Raw genomic sequence first — 6627 nt, 5'->3', positions numbered from 1 at the left:
GGTGAGGGAGCACAGCCGTGGAGGCCGGGCTGTGGTGGTGACCCCCGACCGGGCGGTCGTGGAAGTGGCGGACGACTCCCCGCCGCGGGCCAACGTGGTCAAGCGGGCGGGGACCGATGGTGGTGGAGGCAGCGCTGTTCCGGAGGAGACGCCACGGGCGATGGTGCCGGAGGCCACCCCGGCAGCTTGGGCGGAGCCGGTGGTGCAGGGCATCCCGGCGTCCGGGTTAGAGATGGCGACACAGGGCGTGCCGGCGTCCGGGTCGTCGTCGGTGCTGGGAGGGGCGTCGGAGGAGGTGCTGGCCGCGTCGCAAGCGGCCAGCAAGGGCGCCGAGCTGCCGTGCCGCAGCCGGCGCGGAGCGGGAGCGCCATTGTCTTCGGGCTCTAGACCCAGGAGGAGGTGGCGATGCACGCCATCAGCCGCCGCCTGCGAGGCCGGACGGAATGGCTCGAGGCCGAGGTGGAGCGGACGCGCGACCTGGAGCACGCCGTTTTGGTAAGCTTTCTTGTAATTTCTTCTTTGTGGGGGCGCGCCAGCGCACCCACTTCGTGTTGCCCCGAGGTTCGGGCCAACTACATAGTAGTTGGGTCAAATCTTTGGAGTGTTGGCCTTGTTCCGACTTCTGCTTCTTTCAGCATCTTGACGCTTTTCGGGTCACCGCCTTCAATCGTCTCCTGGGCAAGCACCGGGAGCTCAAGGAGCAGCTGGCCGCCAAGGAGGAGGAGCTCCACGTCGCCGCAGGTACTTCTTGTGCTTTTTTCTAGTGGGGGCGCACTAGCGCACCCACTGGGTGTAGCCCCCGAGATTCGGGCCAACTAAGTAGTAGTTGGGCCAAATCTTAAGTCTTGGTTTTATCTCTTCTTCTGCCGAGTCCTTCTTCTTCACAGCCGAGGTGCTGTCCTGGCGGACTCGTGTGCTCCGGACTGGTCATCACTACGACCGGCTCGTCGCCGACATCGGCCGTCTTGGCGTTGAGGCGGCGCAGGCAAGGGCGGAAGCGGCCGCGGCTCGGCGGTCTCTCGACGAGGCCAGCCGGCTGCATGAGCAGCTCGCGGGTCAGAAGAGCAGCCTCGAGGCCTAGGTGGAGCTCCTCAAGGTGGAGGCCACCAAGGAGGCAGAGGCACAGTGGGCCCTGGTGGAGGCGGACCAGTAGCGTGGCCAGCTGGCCGACAACAAGGGCCGGCTCCAGGCCGAGGTGGACCGCTTGTGGGAGTAGGTTGCCACTGCTGAGGGGGCTCGTCAAGACAAGGCCTGTCGCCGCGAGGCGGCCGAGGACAAGGGCGCCGAGCTGAAGGTGGCCCTTGCCATGGCGGTCGATCTAGAGAAGGCGCTCAAGGAGCGGGATCGCGCCATCGAACGGGAGCGGCGCGGTACGTTGCTTGAAGCGCAGCACTTGGAAGAGACCTTCTCCAGTAAGTGCTTTTTTCTTGTTGTTCGCCGGGTCAAGATCCGGCCTTTCTTCCTTGTCATTCTTTTTCTAACTTGCTTCTTCTTTTGCGGCAGGTGATATGTCTCCAACGTATCTACTTTTCCAAACACTTCTGCCCTTGTTTTGGACTCTAACTTGCATGATTTGAATGGAACTAACCCGCACTGACGCTGTTTTCAGCAGAACTACCATGATGTTATTTATGTGCAGGAGCAAACGTTCTCAGAATGACCTGAAACTTCACGGAGACACTTTTCAGAAAATAAGAAAAATACCTGCCAAAGATGAAGGCCGGGGGGCCCACCACCTTGCCACGAGGGTGGGGGCGCGCCCCCTACCTCGTGGGCCCCCTGTTGCCTCTCCGACTCTAACTCCACCTCCATATATTGAGTTTCCATGAGAAAAAAATCAGGGAGAAGAAATCATCTCGTTTTATGATACAGAGCCGCCGCCAAGCCCTAAAACCTCTCGGGAGGGCTGATCTGGAGTCCGTTCGGGGCTCCGGAGAGGGGAATCCATCGCCATCGCCATCATCAACCATCCTCCATCACCAATTTAAAGATGCTCACCGCCGTGCGTGAGTAATATTGTAGGCTTGCTGGATGGTGATGGGTTGGATGGGATCTATCATGTAATCGAGTTAGTTTTGTTAGGGTTTGATCCCTAGTGTCCACTATGTTCTGAGATTGATGTTGCTATGACTTTGCTATGCTTAATGCTTGTCACTAGGGCCCGAGTGCCATGATTTCAGATCTGAACCTATTATGTTTTCATCAATATATGAGTGGTCTTGATCCTATCTTTCAAGTCTATAGTTACCTATTATGTGTTATGATCCGTTAACCCCGAAGTGACAATAATCGGGATACTTACCGGTGATGACCGTAGTTTGAGGAGTTCATGTATTCACTATGTGTTAATGCTTTGTTCCGGTTCTCTATTAAAAGGAGGCCTTAATATCCCTTAGTTTTCGTAAGGACCCCGTTGCCACGGGAGGGTAGGACAAAAGATGTCACGCAAGTTCTTTTCCATAAGCACGTATGACTATGTTCGGAATACATGCCTACATTATATCAATGAACTGGAGCTAGTTCTGTGTCACCCTAGGTTATGACTGTTACATGATGAACCGCATCCGGCATAATTCTCCATCATCGATCTATTGCCTACGAGCTTTCCATATATTGTGCTTCGCTTATTTACTTTTCCGTTGCTATTTCTATCATCACTACAAAATACCAAAAACATTTCTTTTACTACGGTTACCTTTTTGCTACCGTTATCACCACTATCATATTACTTTGCTACTAAACACTTTGCTGCAGATATTAAGTTTCCAGGTGTGGTTGAATTGAAAACTCAGCTTCTAATACTTGAGAATATTCTTTGGCTCCCCTTGTGTCGAATCAATAAATTTGGGTTGAATACTCTACCCTGGAAAACTGTTGCGATCCCCTATACTTGTGGGTTATCAAGACTATTTTCTGGCGCCGTTGCCGGGGAGCATAGCTCTATTCTTTGAGTCACTTGGGATATATATCTGCTTATCATTATGAAGAACTTGAGAGATCCAAAAACCAAGATCTATCCCTCAACTACGAGGGGAGGTAAGGAACTGCCATCTAGCTCTGCACTTGATTCACCTTCTGTTATGAGTAAGTTTTCGACACCTACACCTGCTTCTGCTATTCGTTCTGATATGTCGCATGTTATTGATGATGCCACTTCTGCTATGCATGATACTTATGATGAAACTACCTCTATGCCTGATACTACTATGCCACTTAGTGATTTTCTTGATGAACAACTTGCTAGGGCTAGATAAATTGAAAATAATGAATCTAATGATACTGATGAAAGTGATGATGAAGAACCACTTGCTATTCCTAAGGGTTATGTATTTGATCAAGATGCTTCTTTAGCCATTCTAGCTTGCAAAAATAAAACCAAACTTAAAAAATTATTAGCTAAATGGAGTAAGCAATCCCTAAATGATAGAATGAAACCTGACCCTGCTTTGGCTAGTTCACCTATCTTTGTTACTGATAAGGATTATGAATTCTTTGTTGATCCTGATATAATTACTTTGGTTGAATCTGATCCTTTTCATGGTTATGAATTTGAAACTGTTGTGGCACATCTTACTAAATTGAATGAAATAGCTACCCTGTTCACTAAAGATGAGAGAACTCGCTACTTCTATATCCTTAAAATATTTCCGTTCTCATTAAAGGGTGATGCTAAGATATGGTTTAATTCTCTTGATCATGGTTGTGTGCGTAGTCCCCAGGATATGATTTATTACTTCTCTGCCAAATATTTCCCTGCTCATAAGAAACAAGCTGCTTTAAGGGATATATATAATTTTGTGCAAATTGAAGAAGAGAGTCTCCCACAAGCTTGGGGGAGGCTTCTCCAATTACTTAATGCTTTGCCTGATCATCCTCTTAAGAAAAATGAAATACTTGATATCTTTTATAATGGACTAACCGATGCCTCCAGAGATTACCTGGATATTTGTAATGGTTCTGTTTTCAGGGAAAGAACACCAGATGAAGCTGAAATTCTATTGAATAATATGCTGACAAATGAAAATAATTGGACACCTCCGGAGCCAATTCCTGAGCCTATTCCTAAACCAACTCCGAAGAAGAGGGGTATTCTATTTCTCAGTCCTGAAGATATGCAAGAGGTAAAGAAATCTATGAAAGAAAAGGGTATTAAAGCTGAAGATGTTAAGCATTTACCTCCCATTGAAGAAATACACGGTCTTAATTTACCGCCTGCTGAAGAAACATATAATCCAAATCCTTTACCTATTGAAGAAACTCATGGTCTTGATAACCCGACACAGATAGTAAAGGTAAATTCTCTCTATAGATATGATAAAGCTGTAATCCCGTTTACTAAGTTTGCTAGCCCATGCTTAGATGAGTTTGATAAATTTATGGCTAAGCAAGAAGACTTTAATGCTTATTTTGGTAGACAATTAAAATACAATTAAAATATGCTTGGACACTTGGGTGATTATATGGCTAATGTTAAAAGGGAACTTAAACTTATTACTAAACATGCTTCTATGGTTACCACTCAAGTAGAACAAGTACTTAAAGCTCAAAATGATTTTCTCAATGAATTGAATAGTAAAAATAATGATAATGCTGTTAGAGTTATGACTAGAGGTGGTAGAATGACTCAGGAACCTTTGTATCCTGAAGGCCACCCTAAGAGAATTGAGCAAGATTCTCAGAGAAATAATTTAGATGCACCTAGTTCTTCTAAAAAGAAGAAAAAAGAAAAAATGATAGGACTTTGCATGCTTCTAGTGATCCTACTGTTGAAACACCTGAGAATCCAAATGATATTTCTATTTCTGATGCTGAAACACAATCTGGAAATGAACCTGAAACTAATGATAATGTTAATAATAATGTTCATGATGATGCCCAACCTAGTAATGATAATGACATAGAAATTGAACCTGCTATTGATCTTGATAACCCACAATCAAAGAATCAACGTTATGATAAGAAAGACTTTGTTGCTAGGAAACATGGTAAAGAAAGAGAGCCTTGGGTTCAGTAACCCATGCCTTTTCCTCCTAAACCATCCAAGAAAAAGGATGATGAGGATTTTGAGCGCTTTGCTGAAAAGATTAGACCTATCTTTTTACGCATGCGATTAACTGATATGCTCAAAACCAATGCTTATGCTAAGTATATCAAAGATATTATTACAAATAAGAGAAAGATACCGGAAGGCTGAAATTTCCACCATGCTTCCTAATTATACTTTGTGTCCCACTACTCAGTTTTGCCACTAGAAATTTCAACTGCTCAAAAATGCCATCTCTTCATTAGACACATGCTCAAAAATGCCACTAAACACCATTATTGTGATCTCAAATCTCTTTTGCCATGTTATAATGACATAAATACCTATGAACCAACATGCCAGCTCTCCCTCTATCTCACTACAATAAAGTGTGGGGCTCACTTGATCCCAACAACGTTCTTATTTTCCTATAAAATTATTCGCTTGGTTACTCCTGACAAGTGGGGCCACACATATCATTGTGAAATATAGAGAACTGACATGTGGGTCTAGGCTTATTTTTGTCATAGAACATGGTCAACGGGTTTGACGTAAAAATAACAATGTCTAATGGCATTTTTGAGCAAACCTCTAGCAGAACGATGGCATTTTTGAGATATCTAATGGCATTTTTGAGCAAGCATCTCACGGATTGATGGCATTTTTGAGCAGTTGTAACTTCTAATGGCAAAACTGAGTAGTGGGACATAACTAGTGGCATAAATGATAAAAACCCATATACTTTTAAGGGTGGAATACCGAAGAAACTTGGAGATCCAGGAGTACCCACTATACCATGCTCCATTAAAAGAAACTATGTTAAAACTGCTTTATGTGATCTTGGAGCCGGTGTTAGTGTTATGCCTCTCTCTTTATATCGTAGACTTGATTTGAATAAGTTGACACCTACTGAAATATCTTTGCAAATGGCTGATAAATCAACTGCTATACCTGTCGGTATTTGTGAGGATGTGCCTGTTGTAGTTGCAAACGTTACTATTTTAACAGACTTTGTTATTCTTGATATTCCTGAGGACGATAGTATGTCTATTATTCTTGGAAGACCCTTTTTGAATACAGCAGGGGCTGTTATTGATTGCACTAAAGGCAATGTCACTTTTCATGTTAATGGTAATGAGCATACGGTACACTTTCCGAGGAAACAACCTCAAGTTCATAGTATCAACTCTATTGGAAAAATTCCTTCAATTATATTTGGAGGTTTTGAATTTCCCCTTCCTAATGTCAAGAAGAAATATGATATTCTTATTATTGGGGATGTGCATATCCCCGTTGAGGTAACATAGTGTTATTCGAAATTTCTCCGGTTCCATGTTATTCGGAATGAGTTCATTAACAAGACTTGATCAACCTTGTTAGTGGATTCCTTTTGATGATCATGAGAGGGATGAAACTAGAAGGCACAACCTTCTGTACCCCACTTTTACTTTCTGTTATTTATATTAAATAAAATAAAAATAAATATTTTTCTGTCTGTTATCTGATTATCCGTGCAATATAAAAATACCTCAAAAATAAAAGTTCTCAAATACCCTGAAAATTAAATATGATTTTTTCTAGAATATTTGAGGATTTATGGAACA

This window comes from Triticum dicoccoides, chromosome 7A, assembly GCF_002162155.2.
Source record: "Triticum dicoccoides isolate Atlit2015 ecotype Zavitan chromosome 7A, WEW_v2.0, whole genome shotgun sequence".
In the NCBI taxonomy this organism is placed as follows: Eukaryota; Viridiplantae; Streptophyta; class Magnoliopsida; order Poales; family Poaceae; genus Triticum; species Triticum dicoccoides.
The sequence above is the reverse complement of the archived record's forward strand: the minus strand, read 5'-3'. Positions refer to the sequence as shown.